Consider the following 19010-nt stretch of genomic DNA (forward strand, 5'->3'; position numbering starts at 1 on the left):
TATTATTTCTTCATCCAGCAGATATTATTAATTAGCTGTCTCATAATGTACCAGGCACATTGCAAGGCAAATGCTGAAATCAGCAAATTGCTGGATCTTCTCCTCTGGCCCTATAGTACTGGAGCTCCATTCTCTATTCCAGAGTTTTGTTTCCAGGCATAGAATCTTCCAAATAGTGAATCTTAAATCTGGTGATATATTTCAAGGCCTCAGAGGATTTTTAAAAATACATAGATCCGTAGGGATGGAGAGGTTCATGTGGCAATTCTTATGGAGCGGGTCTCGAAGAGAGAAGTGTGAAGGTGCATTTTTAGCAGTTTAAGAATGACCATATTCCTTTTTACTAAAATAACTACATTTTATAATAAAGTTTTAGAAAACACTACTCAGAAATAGTATGGTTGTTCAAAGATGGTACCAGTAAGATATATTTTCACTCCAGCAGTGAATTTTTTTAGACCAAATGCATGTTTAAAAGAAGAAATCAATCTTTAAGAAGATAAGTAGAGGTAGCTGAGGGAGATTTTTTAAAGTGATTATGGAGTGTGGAGAAACACTCTAAACCTCTCAAATAATATCTGATAAAAGATCACCTTCTTCTGTCTAGCTGGGAGTTAACTATTGATGCCCTTTTCTATTTTGAGGGTTTTTTTCCTTTAGATTAAAAGGAAAGAATCTCCAGTCCCTGTGAACTTGTGCAAAGAGGTTGAAAAAGAGCAAGCCTCCCTGTTATGCCAAGTGGGAATCTTTCATCCTTAGGCAATTTGGCTCCAGGGCTGCAGAACACTTCTGGCCCTTCTAGAAAGGTACTGAGAGCAGCAGAACTGAAAGGCACATCTTTACTTTTCATTTCCTAGACTTGGCACAACTCAGCCTTGGGGCAAAACACATCATAGTCAACTCAGAGATTTTGGCCCTGCCTTTGGTGTCTTCTGAAATTCAGTGTCAGAAGAGATTGAACAGGACTGTTCTACCGTTATCTAGGAAAACTACCTGGAAGGAAATATCAACTGAGAATTTATTTTTTATTTTAAGAAAAAAATATCTCTCTGTCTCTCTCTCTCTCTCTCTTTCACTCTTTCTACCTATAGATACAAATGTTATGATGGGTTTTATCTGATGAGGGGAGATAGTAGTTGGACATTCAGATTCCTCAAAAGCAGGAAGGAGGTAATTTATTGACAGAAGAAGCACCTGTGTCTAGAAAACAAAAAATTATCTACCGATCCCCTGTGTGTAAAGGAAAATGGGAAGAAACACTAGAGACAAGTATTAAGTTCCCAAGGGGCTAACGAGATAGAAGACTTTAAAAAGGTAAATGAAGACAATGTAGGTGATGAAGAAATTAGGGAGATTGACCTGAAATGAGATTATAGGTCTAGGAAAATCCCATAACTGATAGGGAAAAAAAGAATTTCTGAAACCGAAATCTGGCTAACATTTAGAAGAGAAAACCAAATGCCAAAGAGACAAAGAAAAATCTAATAATCATCATTGTGTGCAAAGGATTTAATAATGATAAAGAAACTAGATGCCAGATTGCAAAATGGCACATACTCTAGGAGGTTACCATACTGTGGAGCTCCAATAATAGTGTCCTGCTCTATATCCAGAGACAAAATTACAGACCTACCATCTGTTTTAGCAGCCACAAGGATTCATTTGGACATTCCAGTTTACACCCTACCACACATTTTCAAGATAAGAGCCTGTGGCTCTCATTTGTTCCTCTAGCCCACATCAAGTTTTTACATGAGAATGGAACTCAGTCTCAGGTCATTTGCACTGGCTGGGCTAACCAGTAGGAGATACTGCATCATGTCATAAAGATAATGGCATTTTAGAAGGGGCATGGCAAGTGATTATGTGTGATGGGTCTTGAACCACAAGGGCATTGCCTTTGAGAAGTAGGTAAATGTCTAGAAAGGAAACTAAAAGCACTGAATTTGACATTTTATTTGTTGCATGGGTTTAGACCAATGGTTCTCAACTGATGGGGTACTTTTGCTCCACAGAGAACATTTAACAATGTGTAGAGGTCTTTTCATTGTCACAGCTTGCGGGGGGAAAGAGGGTCACTACTGTCATGTGATGGTAGAGGCCAGGAATGCAGCTAAACATCCTACAGTGCACATGATGGCTCCTCAACAACAAAGACTTATCTGCTCCAAAATATCAACAGCATCAAGGTGAAGAATCCTGCTTTAGACAAATAATTCCATTTCTTTGTCTTTTTTGTCCTCTCCTTATAAGAGAATAATATTTTACATGGTTGATGTAAAGAATCAATAAGATGAATCAATACATACAAGTGCCTGAAAAGTGGTAGGTAGTCACTGAATTTTGAATATGATATATATATATACATGCGTATATATATATATATATATATATATTTTTTTTTTTTTTTTTTTTTTTTTTGAGATAGGGTCTCACTCTATTGCCCAGGCCAGAGTGCAATGGCACGATTATGGCTCACTGCACCCTTGACCTCCCGGGCTCAAGTGATTCTCCTGCATCAGTCCCCCAAGTAGCTGGGACTACAGGCCCAAGCCATCATACACAGCTAAGTTTTTTGAGTTTTAGTAGAGATGAGATCTCACTAGGTTACCCAGGCTGGTCTCAAACTCCTGGGGTCAAGTGATCTGCCCACCTTGGTCTCCCAAATTGCCAGGATTACAGGCATGAGCCACCATGCCAGGCTTGAATATGAATACGTGAATGTTTAAAACTATGATTGTCAAATTTTAATGTGATTCTAAGTCTATGAAGCAGTTTGGAATAGGATTTTGAGTGTAAGGAGCTTCATATTTTAAATGACATCAAACTACATCAGGTAGAAGAAAGGAGTAAACTTATGTATTTTATATAAGTAAATAAGTATTTCTTACTCTGTAGCAGCATGGACTAAAACTTTTTATACGAAATATTCATCTTTCTCTCACCACCTCCAAAAATATTCCTCAAAAAATGTGTATGGACAATTTAATGTAAATCAACTTACGTCATTGACGAACATCATCTTGTCTTTAACATGCTAATATGTGCTGCAGATGACAGAAGATGTGGTATTTTCTAAAGGGTATTTGATTATGGTAGCCCTCTTTTTCAGTATGTCTTTTAACATCTCACATTAAACTAAATTATTTGACCATAGTTTGGGAAATGCTGAGGAGAAGAGAGGAAGAAATGGAAGGAAAGAAAAGCAGAGGTAAAAAAAATATATTCATATCATCCCCAGACAGGTGTGCAGGAAAGCAGCCTGTGGCATGGCAAGAGTGACGCTGTCTTGAAAAGAAACCATGATGACGACAGACATTTGACTTCTGCATATCAAGCTGTCCTTCAGCAGGGTCTTAAAACAATGTCTACAGCATAAATCACCCCTCAGAAAGATGCTGCTTATCTAACTTCCTCAGTAACAAGAAAGCCTGTTATGTGACCGGTTTTATAGGTTTTACCCTAAAAACTTCTACAGAAATGAAAATTTTCTGGAGGACTGGAGCTGAGATCTACAATCTCCAGTCCACCCAAGACATTCCTTTGGTTTGTAAGCCCCTCTTGAATATTTTCTTTCTGAGAAACTGGATTTGTCAGCTTCTTTCTTTGGTCTCTCAGCTGCCTCTCAGTCTTCAGGGGTAGGTTTTTATATACCTGCTCACCATGAAACAAGGTGAAACGACCAGGTGCAAATGAAATGCTATACCTCCAATCATTAAGGTATAAACACATGCCATCAAGAATGGGGAAAGCCACTATCTGGAATAGGAAACAATGAAGAAAGAGAGAGCGAGCCAGAAATTTGATCAGGAAGACCCGAGGGAGATAAACACACTTAAGTTGCCCTCACCTTGACTGTATTGAACTAATCAAATGAAATACAGTGCTGAGAATTGGATTTGGAAACACAACGAAAATTACTCATCACCGCTACGATACTCTTTTTCTAAGCTTCATGTGCACATTCAGACAAGCTGCTCTTTCTGGTCATATTCTGGAGTCTTTTTCAAAGCCATGAGTCAGAGAATCTGGAGAAATTGTAGTAAAGGTACAACTTGTCTGCTCTGTTCAGTGGTTCTCAAACTTGACTTCACATTTGCTATAGAATGGAGTTTATGTCCTCCTCAAATTCATATGTTGATGTCTAATCCCCACTATGATGGTATTTGAATGTGGGTCCTTAGGGAGGAGATTGAGTCATGAGTAAAGCCCTCATGAATGGGATTAGTGCCCTCATAAAGAGAGAGAGAGAGCTCACTTCCTCTTTCTCTCCTCTCAGCCAGGTGAAGATAGAACAAGAAAACAAACCAAGAATCTCCCCTCACCAGCTACCAGCTCTGCCAGCAACTTGATCTGAGACTTCCCAGCCTCCATAATGGTGAGAAATAAATGTTTAAGCCACCCAGTTTGTGATATATTTGTTTAAGCAGCCCAAACTATGACATCATTGAAATCACCTGGGAATCTTTTAAAAACTACTGAAGCTATTTTCTCTACCCCACCACCACCATCAGAAATTCTAACTTAATTATTCTGAGGGCAGACTGGACATTAGGACTGTTATATAACCGCAAATGATTCTATGAGGAAGCAACCTAGTAAATGTCTAATCTAGAATGCATGAAAGTTAGAAAGCAAAAGGAAAAGATCTCTCTCTCTCTCTCTCCCTGTTTCTCTCTGCTTTCTTGCCCTTGCTTTTTGAATTTTTTCTTTGCGAGTCATGTTAAGAAACTATGAGGACATCAAATAAAATAATGGCTAACATTAACTAAATACCTACTGTTTTTCAACACTTAAAATGTGCTTTATCTTTATCAATCAATTTAATTCCTGTAACAACTCTTGAGGCAGGTATTGTCAGGCTCCATGTGAGGATACATTACCTGGGCAAAAAGGTTAACTAACTTGGCCAGTTTACTCAGTAAGAAACACACCAGTCTTCTCGATCCTGCTCACATAAAAACTAAAGTTGGACACATCTGAACCTGAACTTGGCAGAAAAGTCTAGTGGTTCCTAATGCTAGATGAACACTAGAATATCATGGTAAGCTTCCAGAAAGCACCACTGCTACATTTTAGTGGTGTATACGTGATACTAAGCACTTGTCAAAACCCACATAATTTACAGCTCAAATGCTGAACTTTAATGTATGTAAATTTGAAAAATCAATTAAGGAGGTCAGAGGGTTGCAAGATGGAATGTAGACTGTGACTAGGGAATCTAACTGTGTTACAAAAGCATGCATAACCCTACTGAAGGAGGCAGAGAAACAAAGTGCTGATCTAAGTTTTTTTGGAATTGAGACTGAAGGCAACAGGAAGTGTGCATAAGCACTGCACTCTAATTGGTAAAGTTACTTCCTACAAAAGCACAGTCTAACACTTCTGGAACCACTGTACTTGTATATAGGGTTGAACAAGTGTTTAAATAGATGCTGAATGGTGCCAGATTTCTCACTGTTGGAGTGGGAGGTCATAGATGGGCAAGGGGAAAAACGTACAATGGTCCACATAGTAATGGATTCAAGTAGGAAACATCAGTATGAATTCAGGTTAATTTTAATGTAGATATGTATGTATTCACAGGTTAATAGTGCCAACGTATATTTTCTTTTTTAAAACTATTTTTTATTTTTAATTTTTTTTATTTTACTTTAAGTTCTGGGATACATGTGCAGAATGTGCAGGTTTGTTACATAAGTATACGTGTGTCATGGTGGTTTGCTGCACCCATTAACCCATCATCTAGGTTTTAAGCCCCGCATGCCTTAGGTATTTGTTCTAATGCTCTCCTTTCCCTTGTCCCCCACCCCTTGATAGGCCCCAGTGTGTGGTGTGCCCCTCCCTGTGTCCATGTGTTCTCATTGTTTAACTCCCACTTATGAGTGAGAATATGCAGTGTTTGTCTGTCTGTTCCTGTGTTAGTTTGCTGAGAATGACAGCTTCTAGCTTTCATCCATGTCCCTGCAAAGGACATGCACTCATTCTTTTTTATGGCTGCATAGTATTCCATGGTGTGTATATGCCACTTTTTTTTTTTTTTTTAATCTAGTCTATCATTGATGGGCATTTGGGTTGGTTCCAAATCTTTTCTATCATAAATAGTGCTGCAATAAACATACAATGTATATTTTCTAGTTCTGTCTACTGACAAGTCTCAGAAGCACCACTAACACCCCAGAAGCAGTGAGCACACTAAGTGCCCAGACAGTGGTTTCCAGTTCCATTCTCCAATAAAAGGAACCTGGCCTTCTTGGAGAAATGGCTGCTTCTAAGGGTGGGGCATGGAATACACAAGATGTGCCTGGCTGGTGTTTGAAAAACAAAATGATGGAAGCATATAAAGGGGACACAGAAGCCAACAAAAATAGTTCTCAATGGTCAAAGCTGAAACAATTTGAGCAGCAAAATAAATAACTTAATACTAGAGTATAGTCCAAGGTATAAAGTCAATATTTTTGAGCCCATGTGGATATAAACCAATGATTGAATATGTATATAAATAAGTGGGAAGAATAGACAAGTCTCCCAATTAGAATAATTCCAAATAATTTACGTAAGTATTTCCCCCTCGAGGAGTTGGAATATCACTCCTCTTCCCTTAATTGTGAGTTGCATATAATAACTTTCTTCTAGAAAGTGCAGTATACAAAAGAAGAAAGGGCACCTTACAGTGAAGAAATCTGACAAACACTGCCTCAGCTAAGTAGGTGATCAAGGTCAACATCAACAATAATGTCATGTAAATGTCATTTATTCCTGATGTGATGTGATAAGAATGGCACTTTTGCTCTGCAGCCTTCCTCCTAAAAACATGTAACCTCAATCTCATCATGAGAAAAGACATCAGGCAAGTCCCAATTAAGGGATATTTTACATAGTATGTGAGCAACACTCCTCAAAACTGTCAAGGTCATCAAAAACAAGGAAGTATGAAAAACTGTTACGGCCAAGAGGAACTTAAGGAAACATAATAATTAAAGGTAATATGGTATGTGGGATGAGATCCTAGAACAGAAAAAGGACATTAAAAAAAAAACTAAAAACATCTGAATCAAGTATGGGCTTTAGTTAATAATAATATATGACTTTTGAATCATTAACTGTAAAAAAAACAAAAAACTAGTAGATGGTAATAATAGGGGAAATTGGGTATGGGGTATATAAGAATTCTCCCAACTTTGAAACTTTTTGTAAAGGTACATAATTCTAAAATTAGAACTTATGTGAAAAACAAGCAAAGAAAATAAAACGGAACACCTATCTCCTGGAACACCTTCAAAGACTCAGATTTAATTTGTCTGGGGTGAGCAGAGCTTGAGTGCTTGGTGGGTTTTAAAAGAGCCCCAGGCATTTTTAATAAATATCTAATGACAATTGATATCCATCCAGTTTGCTAATCCCATGGCACAACTTCTGATTTTTGTTTTTTTTTTTTTTTGGAGAAAAAAAATCCCTTTTCAGGCCAGAGATCTGTACTCTTCCCTATAGCTTATTACTACACTGCAAGCTCCGCCTCCCCGGCTCATGCCATTCTCCTGTCTCCTGCCTCAGCCTCCCGAGTAGCTGGGACTACAGGCGCCCGCCACCACGCCCGGCTAGTTTTTTGTATTTTTTAGTAGAGACGGGGTTTCACTGTGTTAGCCAGGATGGTCTGGATCTCCTGACCTCGTGATCCGCCCGTCTCGGCCTCCCAAAGTGCTGGGATTACAGGCTTGAGCCACCGCGCCCGGCCAACTATTTTCATTTTGTATGAAAGTTCTGGAGAAGCTGAGCAGAAGAGCATTGAGAAAACTCTTGGAAGACATTACTAAATTTAATAGAATGTCTTGATGTGAATTAAAAACAACAGAAAATCTTGCCTGGCCTGGTGGCTCATGCCCTTAATCCTAGCACTTTGGGAGGCCAAGTCAGGCGGTTCACAAGGTCAGGAGATCAAGATCCTGGCTAACACAGTAAAGCCCTATCTCTACTAAAAATACAAAAAATAAACCAGATGTGGTGGTGGGTGCCTGTAGTCCTAGCTACTCGGGAGGCTGAAGCAGGAGACAGGAGAATGGCATGAGCCGGGGAGGCGGAGCTTGCAGTGAGCCAAGATAGTACCTCTGCCCTCCAGCCTGGGCGACAGAACGAGATTCTGTCTCAAAACAAACAAACAAAAAATCATGTAGTCCCCTTATCAACTGATCCTCAAAGGACCTCACTTGACCCTGATGGTTTTTTTTCCCCCTGCCTGGTACCTTTCACACTAATATAAGGAGACCAGGTTTGGCAAAACAGTGCAGAAATTCCATTCATTGATCAAGTAATGGAGAAGGGGAGCTAATGCTCAAAGCACCTTCTCCCTGGAAGTAAAGGGGGATTTTTAAGGGCTTTTAGGCAGGTAGGTGGAGACAGGGGTGGGAATTCCTTGAAAAAAGTTTATTCTTCCAGGAGGGGTTAAGTATGTGCAGTCTTGCATTTTTCTTTTGCATTGGCACTTTTTGTACCCAGCAAGGTACATTTGTCTTCACTGGATGGAAATGCTGGTATGAGAATGAGGCAAGAAATCAGATCAGGTCTTGTACTGAGGCAGAAGTTCAGGTGAAGGCAGCATTTCTGGGCTTAGCTTGTCCTGTGGGTGGTTCCTGGTTATTGGCATCTGACTGTTGTTTCTGTAAGCAAGTATAGCTGCAAGCATAAATTAGTTTCAGGGGTTTTGTGCCTTCCTGAGAGAATTTAAGTTGTGCTGTGGTAACAGGTGACAGTCCCTTAAATTTGAAAAACAAAAAGACTTAAAAGTTATTAGCCGAAACTATGATTCAGAAGGATAATTCAATCCCCAAAGTTATGGTGCTTCAAAGGTGGCAACTTAAATAAAAATGACTGCCTGTTTTTTTATACAAGTTACTTGTGGCCAACAGTTTTTTTCTATGCAGATGTGGGGTTCTCATTTCACAGCAGATCCATATTACAGGCAGTAACAAAAATAAACCTTTGAGGTTATCCAGTCTAGTGGTTTTCCTCTGTGCCATGTATTTCTTAGGAGGCTTCCTTGATGTTTAGGGGAAGATAGAGTGGGATGAGTTCCATGAATCCACTCTGCTTCAGTCACAGATCCAATTTAACCAATTGTGTGTGCGTGTGTGTGTGTGTGTGTGTGTGTGTGTGTGTCTGTATGCATGTATTAGTCTGTTCTTACGCGCTAATAAAGACATATCGGAGACTGGGTAATTTATAAAGAAAAGGTGGTTTAAATTAACTCAATCTACATGGCTTGGGAAGCCTCACAAGCATCATGGAAGGCAAAGGAAGAATAACGTCACATTTTACATGGTGGCAGGCAAGAGGGCTTGTGTAGGGAAACTCCAATTTATAAAGCCATCAGATCTCGTGAGACTTGTTCACTACCAAGAGAACAGTGTGGGGGTAACCACCCCCACGATTCGTTCTTTATCTCCACCTGGCCTCACCTTTGACACATGGGGATCATTACAACTCAAGGTGAGATTTGGGTGGGGACACAGTCAAACCATATCAATGTATGAGTGCATGTGTGTTTCAACGTAAGGTTACATGTAAATAAAGATTTCTAATGCTAAGAAAAGCATTTAATCCACCAAACTAGTTCAGTTTCCTCAATTTACAGAGGAGATTCCTGAGGCTCCAAAGGGGAAGCATGTGTTGTTCTGATGCCCAGTTCTGTGTACTATATACAAGTAATGATAATCCACCTTGATCTCAGAACGAATGTCAATGATGGCAGCAAATTTAAACTTTTAAAGGTCTTGTATCTTTCTATTTCTAATAAACAGGTGAAACCTGTTTATGAGCTAAAATCCATTCAAATACTATCAATACATTTTATTATTTATGTCCTTCTCCCTTCCACCTCAAATGTCAGATCATGTACCTTGGAATTTGTTTTAAAGAACAAGTTTTATTATTTTTCATTGGCTTTGGATGCCTGTTTCAATTAGATGTTGAACCCAATTGAAATAACACAAACCTACATGTCAGTCTTCCATATCCAACTATGCTGATTCCAGCTGTGAAACATGCTCTGTTTTCCCAACAATGCTTAGTTTAGCAATTGTAATGTTTTGTCAAATGTGGGTTATGCTCTTCTCTATAAGGGTGTGAGTTATGTTCTTCTCTACTAAGGAAAGTCTTTTTACCCACACTGTTTTTTTAAAGATACTCAGACCAGGTCCAAACCATTTGGTTTACTCTTTGGAGTAGCAAAATTATCAGAATATATTGCAGAAAACTCTGGGCAAATGGCACGTTAGAAAGCTTACCCATTCTACACAATAAAGCTTGAAGCAAATCAACTCCAATGAGATGAGTCAACTCCTTATACTCAAGGGTTCCTTTGGCAATAACTTTTGACAAACCTACCAGTGTGCAAAGAGCTTTACCTGTCAGGTGGGTATGTGTTGAAAAGCTTTAGTGCTTGAAAAACCCTCAACTACACAAACACGACCATGCTTTTTATTATTGCCAGTTTCTTTATATGACTGAGGAGAGAAAACACTACTGTATTTTTTTTAAACCTATAACAAGATAGAACTAGCAGATAGCTATGACCCTGAGGTGACTTAACTATGTAACGCTTTCAAAAGTTCTCAAGACTAGATTACCTTTAGTCTTTGACTCAACATTTTACAAGCTAATACTAGAACATCTACTTAGACATTATTAAAAACCCTTGAGAGAACTGAAATCATATTTCTGGAAATTTTTAAAAGAATTTAAAATATCTACAAAGAGAAATACTGGGCACTGTAAGTACATTTTGTTGAAAATAACATTTAATTTTACTCAACAGGAGTTGAATTTTAGCTTAGAAGTAAAAATTAGAGAGTGGAGAGAAACAGCAAGGCTTTACTGATTAGGAATTAAGTACCCACATACATGGATTTTCTACTAACTGAAACTTACACATTTATACATTACATTTTGTAAACATAAATAATTTTAAGTACATATACATACTTTCCTGTACAATTACATCATTAGTATGATTAGCCATTTGTTTTTTGAGCCTTCACAGTGTCTGGGTTCAAATTCCAGCTCTGTAACACGCTAACTCTGTGACCTTGGGCAAGCTATTTAACATCTCTGACCCTTGGAGTCCTCATATATAAAATGAAAATAAGTATAGTATATATCCCATTAATTTGTTGCAAAGATTAGAATAAAATCGCCCATGCTAAATTACTTAGGATGTGGTATCGAATATGAAAGAAACACTTGGTAAATATTAGATATTTTTGGTGTTGCTGTTTTTTTGGTAATGATTTAGTATACAGTCCTCTCTTATCCTGGCCAAAGTGTCAGCAATTTCTTTTCTTGCATTTTTCATTATCCCCTGACTCACTTTCCTTCCCCAAATCCTTTCAGTCTCTGCTTATAATCTGTCATGGATTGGAAAACTAGATAAAACAGTTTACAGAGTATAACAAACTTTGGAGCGGTTAATCTACTCTAAGTAAAAGAGTTAAGCCTGTGGCTGTAACATAGGAATTAAGGGTAAGTCTTTTGGATCGGAGTCGATTTTTATATTTAGAGTTTGGGTATTTGTTATTATAGCAGTTTTTGGAAATTTAGTTTATTGTTAAATGTGGTAAAAGTATATGCCTACAACGATATTATTTATCATTATATATAGCCTATAAATTTTGTTATGGCAATACCAAGGTTTTCATTTTCTTTTAAGATATAATTACTTAATTATAGCTTTAAGACAATGGAAATAAAAGAATTATCATTTTTATAAATCTAAAGAATATTACTAATAGAGTTTACTTTTCTTGACAAATCAATATTCCAACTGCTTTTAAAATGACTTGACAAAAGAGAAGAAAGTCTTTCCACTAATCTCACCATTTTAACACATATATTATTTCCAGTTTTGTGCATTCCCTTCTAATTCTTATGCATAAGCAAACAAACTCATATCATTCTGATCAAAGAACACAGTTTTTAAAAGGCTAAGGACATTATGCTTTTCTCACTATGGGTCTGAAACCCTTTAACCTGGACATAATATATCTGAAAGTAAATAATTCCTCTCAACCATGAACTCAATACTTAACCAACAAGGAAACAAAAGATGTCTCATTTCCAGTAGATTTATTAGTCAGTTTCAGACAGTGAAAAAATAGGAAGAAGTAAGAAAGACATATTTTACAGATGGTGATAATAAATATTTCAAATGAAATCCTCTTCAGACTCTTTCCTTCTCAACCATTCTACTTAAGTATATTTTAATCAGATACAGGTACCTACTATTGAATTAAAGACCACAAAATCATTTTTTCCTTGAAGTTTATTTGCATTACACAGTAGCCAAACAGAAAAATAAATTAAGATTCTGAAAAATGACAATAATCAATTAGCACATATACACACATGGATTGGAACACTAGAAATTTAAATTATGTCAATAATTCCTTTTTTAAATTTTAAGGCATTTTCCTATGGTCTGCTAACAAGTTTTTGGTTATTTTCATAGTTTTATTATATCTTATTTATTTGTAATAACAGTTTATTTTCACTGAGTTGGGAATAGGTTTGGCTTGAGTAATTATGTTCAATAATGTTATGTCTAAAAACTGGGTGTTTTACACTGACAAAATCCTGAACTACAAATTCTCATATGTGTATATTATGGAAATACGATGGAGCATACTACTGTTTTCATTTAGGTATGTGAAAAGACTCGTTTCTCTTTGAATCCTGGTGTTTTCCTAATTGTTCATTATCAAATGAAAAAGAGACAAAATAACTACATTAAAACCATCAATAATTTAGAGAGTTCTTAAGAAAAGTGTCCATCATATTATAATCATCCATGTCTAAAAAGAAAACTATAAAAAATTTTACAAATTATTTCATCTATTTTTGGATTTTCATTTGCTGGTATACCAACCCATATGGTTGTACTAGTTGAGTGGCTAATACAAATCAATATGATCTGTATGTGAACAAATTGCTAATGTTCCTACCGTGAGAGTTCCATGAGCCCTATAGTGACCATGAAGGGTTTGGGCCTGAGAAATGCTTGCTTTTTATGTTAGGGGTCTGGGAAACACATGTCAGCGTTTTGCTCCTAACCTTCCCTGTTAGTTTCTTGCATTCCCGTTTCTCCCCGTTGGCTTTAAGTTTTCTGACTTTGGCGTTGCTACATGATCTTGACCATCTTAATTCTTGATGGGGCCTTTATTTAGTAGTTTGACCTTTCCATTTTTGACCCTGAATTGGTACCAAGTCAACCAGTAATCACTGTTCAGAGAAAAAAGCTGCAACCCCTCCCTCTAGCAGATTTCTTCTTTAAATTGTCCGTAAATCTATTTGCTTCATTGGATAATAAATGGTTTAAAATCTACTTGTATCCCTGAAGCTTATATCAATGATTCTGTGGCCCAGCTGAAAATGACTCTCTGGTTCACCACAATAAATCCATTAAGCAGGCATATTTCAGGTCACAAGGTTCTGAAAAAGTGAGTCCATGATGAAAATGTAATTAGACCTGAATTGTTCAGACTCCCGAACCATCCATAAATATAAAATAGCTGCTTTTCACAGCTCCCTGTCCTCTACCTTTCCATATTGAAATTGACAACTGCTATACAATCTGCAAATGAAAGAACCTATATTTGATAAATTTTATTCTTTGGGGCTTTGAGAGAAAAAAAGGACTCCATTAAGCAGCATTTTTGGTTTGACACTTACATAAGCTAGTTTGATTCTTATTTCCAGGTCACTCTGCATAATCTCATCTCAACTTTGACTTGGGAATTACTAAAGGAATCAAACTACAAGGCTGTTATTCCTCTCATATGTTATTGTAGAAATAGTGGTTGACAGTACTGATATCAGTCCAGCTAACTCATGATTTATTTGCCTCCTATGGAAAGCAGTAATGCAATAAAACCTTAGTAATAAAGATACTGCTGCATTTTATTCTGTTGTAGCTATTTAGTCATTGCTTGTGTTTTCCCTCTAAGTTCTCTGCCTACACTTCCCTGTTTTCTTCATGACAAGACCATTTTACAACCATTTATTGTATGTATGCCTCTACTCGTTAGATGACAGAGACTCATCCAATAATAAGAAAGACAAAAGACATGGCTAAAATCACAGAATAAATGAAATCACTGTTGCACAATATAAATGAATTGTGTTCATTGAGTGTTAGTGACCTGGTAGGTAGGAGGAACACAGAGGAAGTTGCAATGTGAAATAATCCAATGAAAAAGTGACATCCCATTCATTTTTGTGGCTGAGTAGTATTCCATTGTGTATATATACACTTTCTTTACTCATTTATCTGCTGATGGGCATCCAGGCTATTTCCATATCTTAGCTGTTGTGAATAGGGATGCAATAAACATGGGGGTGCAGGTATCCCTTTGATATACTAATTTCCTTTTCTTTGGATAAATACCCAGTAAAGGGATTGCTGGATAGTATGATAGTTCCATTTTTAGTTTTTAAAGAAACCTCTGTATTGTTTTTCATCATGGCTGTACTAATTTACATCCCCATCAACTGTTACAAGGAATCGTTTTCCTCTGCATCCTCGCCAGCATTTGCAACTTTTTGTCTTTTTGACAATAGCTATTCTCATTCAACATGGATGAGCCTGGAGGACATTATGTTAAACAAAGTTGAGTCAGGCACAGAAAGATAAATATTACATGTTCTCACTTATATACAAAAGTTAAGAAAGAAATTTTGAGCTCATTGAAGTAGAATTGTGGGTATTAGAGGCTGGGAAAGGCCTGAAGCTTTAAAGGAGGACAGGGAGAGGTTGGCTCACAGATGGAAAGTTACCGCTTGGTTGGGGGAATGAGCTCTGGTGTTCTGCAGTACTATAGCGCAAATACGGTTAACTATAATTTATTGTATGTTTTCAAAAAGCTAGAAAAGGGGATTTTGAATGTTCACAATATGAATAAATGGTAATTGGTTGAGGTGATAAACATGCTAATTACCCTGATTTGCTCATTATTCCTTGTTTACATGTATCCAAATATTACTCCGTATCCCCCAAATACGTATAATTATTACATGTCAACTGAAAATAAAAGGAAAAACAAAACCGACGTAGCAAACTACCAGCACAGGTGGTAGGAAAGCAAACCATGGAGGCTGGCTTTGGAGAATGGACTTGTATTTAGATTGAGCCATGACAACATTGCAGGGTAACTTGGACTCTCAGAACACGGTGTCAAGATAGGATTTTAGGCATGAAATAAAATAAGAAAAAATGTCACGTAGAAGGCTGATTATAAAAATAGACACCATTGGCCAGGCGCCGTGGCTCAAGCCTGTAATTCCAGCACTTTGGGAGGCCGAGATGGGCGGATCACGAGGTCAGGAAATCGAGACCATCCTGGCTAACATGGTGAAACCCCGTCTCTACTAAAAAATACAAAAAAAAATCTAGCCGGGCGAGGTGGCAGGCGCCTGTAGTCCCAATTACTCGGGAGTCTGAGGCAGGAGAATGGCGTAAACCCGGGAGGCGGAGCTTGCAGTGAGCTGAGATCCGGCCACTGCACTCCAGCCTGGGCAACAGAGCGGAGACTCCGTCTCAAAAAAATAAAAAATAAAAATAGACACCATTATGTCTGCCTTCCTGTATCCATACTGTGTTCAGTGTGAGTCTTCACTTCTCTTGTTGAGAAGTGGAGCATTTTTTTCCATCTATTAAATCTGTGCTGGCCTCATGACTTGTGGCTTGCTTCAGCCAATAGAGTATCACCGAAGTGATATCGGGCTGGTTCCAAGCCTAAACATCAAAAGAGCTTGCCTCCTTCCTCCTGCTCTCTTCAAGCCCTTCCTGCTGCCAGGTGAACAAGATCAAGGAAGTTTGCTGGAGAGCAAGGGACTCTGTGGGACAAGGGTAGTCATACTTTCTGACGCTGTCCAGCCCATCCTTAGCTGATCACATATCCGTGACTAAATCCAACCAAGACCAGCAGGACTTCTTATTCCAAATTGTCAATCGATAGAATTGTATACTTAATAAATGATACTGATTTGGGCCGCTAAATGTGGAGAATGTTTATTACGTGTCAATAGCCAACAGCTACAACTCCATTTACTGAAATAGGGGTTGTTCAGAATTTAGATTCGGTGTTAGAAGGCTAGATCCTGACCACTGGAAGAAGAGTCCATTCAATGTCAGCTAGGAAACCAAATTAATACTGAACGATAAGATTTTAGTTCAGTAGTCCATTTCCTTTTCCAGAGTATCAGCTAGTCCAAGAACTTAGAATGGGCTTAACAGCCATAGCTCTAGACACCAGAGTGTGGAAGAAATTATGGAGATTGCTACTTTAAGAAGTATTTTGAGAAAACCAAGTCAAATTAAACGATATTTATCTATTAAACACTATGTACTAATAAGGAAAGGTGATGAAAAAGAAGTCAGATGGTGGTTCTTTTCTTCAAGATTTTAAATACTAAGTAAGGATTTTGCTAATCAAAGGTTGTTATAAAACAAAGGATAAAAAGTGTTGGCAAGAATATGAAAAAAATGGAATTCTTTTAAATAGTTGTTGGGAATGTAAAATTGTTATAGCCACTATGGAAAATGCTATGGAGGTTCCTAAAAAAAACTAAACAATAGAATTACCATAAGATCTAACAATCCAGCTTTTGGATACATAATCAGAGTGAAATCAGGATCTCGAAGAGGTATCTACAATTCCCATATTTATTGAAGCATTATTCACAAGAGCCAAAATATAAAAACAACTTAAATGACCATTGACATATGAATGAATAAAGAGAATGTCGTATGTACATACAATGGAATATTATTGAACATTAAAAATAAGGAAATCTTGTCATATGCAGCAACATGCATGAACCTGAAGGACATTTTGCTAAGAAAATAAGCCAGGCACACAAAGATAAATATTGCATAATTTCAATTATATGAGATATCTAAAATAGTCAAACTCATAGAAACAGACAACAGAAGAAGAAGGGTTACCAGGGCCTGGGGACGGGGTAAATGGGAAGTTGCTGTTTGATGCGTGTGTAGTTTCAGTTATGCAGGATGAGTAAATTCTAGCAATCTGCAGCATAGCATTGTCTCTATAGTTGACAATGCTGTATTTTGAACTTAAAAATTTTGTTAAGAGGATGAATTTCCTGTTAAGTGCACTTACCAAAAAAAAAAAAAAAAAAAAAGCAAAAGATGATCAATGTAAACACATATGATTTTCAGCTCCTTTTTCCCACATTGACATAGATTTATAGCCAGCCCTCTTCATCCATTGGTTCTGCCTTTGTGGATTCAGCCAATTGGGGATCAAAAAATATTAGGAAAAAAACAATAATAATAACATTACAACAATGAAAAATAATACAAATACAGTATAGCTATTTACATAACATTTATATTGTATTAGGTATTGTATTAATCTGTTCTCAAACTGCTATAAAGAAATACCTGAGACTGGGTACTTTATGAAGAAAAGAGGTTTAATTGGCTCACCATTCTGTAGGCTGCACAGGAAACGTGGCTGGGGAGGCCTCAGGAAACTTAAAATCATGGTGGAAGGTGAATGGGAAGCAAGCATGCCTTACATGGGCGGAACAGGAGGAAGAGACAGGGGAGGTCCACACACTTTCAAACAACCAGATCTTATGAAAACCCACTCACTATCATGAGAACAGCAACCGAGGGTAATCTGCCCCCATGATCTAATCACCTCCCACTAGGTCCCACCTCCAGCACTGGGGATTAAATTTCAACATGAGATTTGAGTGAGAGGACAAATCCAAACCATATTAGGTGTTATAAGTAATCTAGAGATAATTTAAAGAGTATAGGAAAGGTTATTTAACCTTTGCATAGTATTTGCATATAACCTTTGGATATAAGTTTATATCCATTTTATATCAGGGACTTGAGCATCCTTGGACTTTGATAACTTTGGAGATCCTAGAACCAATTCTCCATGGATACAAAGGGACAACTGTGTAAGAGTTAAAAGTTGGACCTACTTCAGCATAAAATTTCAGAACAGAAAATAATCATAAAGATTATATAGTACAATTCTGTTATTTTGTAAATGTCAAAAACAGCTCTGCTGAAGTCCTATAAATATTACACGGCAGAATTTCCTCTAACATTTACTTATTTTTCTTCATCTGGTCTTTTGTCTACATAATCTAACGAGTTTTTTCAAAAGTTAAATTAGTAGAGAATATTTGCCTCTAGGCCAATGTAAAAACAGATATGGATTTACAAAAATTACCTACCTTAAAATTTCTTCCCTTTCTTCCTCAGGCACTATCATTATTGCTATTCTGATAGCATATTCCATTGCTAAGATATTTTTCTCTTACAATATTTTTAAGATCCACGTTATTGCCTAATTAGTAAGAAAACCATGACTTAGTTTAGTCTTGGGAAGAATGAAGTAGGTAGAAATGGCATCACAATTTTTATTTTCAACCTACAGAAGAGAAAGCTAATGGAGCAATTTATAATGTTCCTCCAGATCCTGAAGAGTTCACTCATCAGCAATGGGAACCATTGATTTCCTATTTTTTATGTGTATACAGAAACACAGTCTTAGGCACAATGAGGACATGAGAAATAAGGGATTTACTCCATGCTGTCTGGTAACTTGCAAGTGAGTTAGCTATGAAATAAAGAAATAAACACGGGGAAAAAGTTATATTATGACATGTGTATATGGAAAAAAATTGTAATACAACATGCATATTTCTATATGGACAGTCTAAAATGCTTTATACAAACAAAAAAAAAATGCAATACGATTTCAAACAACATGTGATTGATAACGCCTACAGTTCTGCTAGAAAAGAATAGAATTAAGCTTCAAGAACAGGGAGGAATTATGACGAAGGAATGAGAAATAGAATGCTGTTCCAGGTGAAGGGAAAAGTGCATGCAAAATTTCATCTGTCATTGCTGAATATTCAATGAGACAATAGGGATATCTGCTTGATTAAAATAGCATAAGAAATTGAGT

General features: G+C 37.2%; 1 long non-coding RNA gene across 2 annotated transcripts in view; it reads right to left on the reverse strand.

Moving 5' to 3' along the window:
• Positions 1-19010, reverse strand: part of LOC117083186 — a 173042-nt gene that overhangs the window by 84366 nt on the left and 69666 nt on the right. The window contains exon 4 of one of the 2 annotated variants that reach the window (XR_004436989.1): positions 18443-18656. The exons of the other annotated variant lie outside the window; for it this stretch is intronic. This is a non-coding gene — a long non-coding RNA (uncharacterized LOC117083186). Of the gene's footprint in view, positions 1-18442; positions 18657-19010 lie in introns of those variants that run through there. 2 annotated transcript variants of the gene reach the window in all.

Source organism: Trachypithecus francoisi, unplaced genomic scaffold (assembly GCF_009764315.1).
Source record: "Trachypithecus francoisi isolate TF-2019V2 unplaced genomic scaffold, Tfra_2.0 Lachesis_group0, whole genome shotgun sequence".
In the NCBI taxonomy this organism is placed as follows: domain Eukaryota; kingdom Metazoa; phylum Chordata; class Mammalia; order Primates; family Cercopithecidae; genus Trachypithecus; species Trachypithecus francoisi.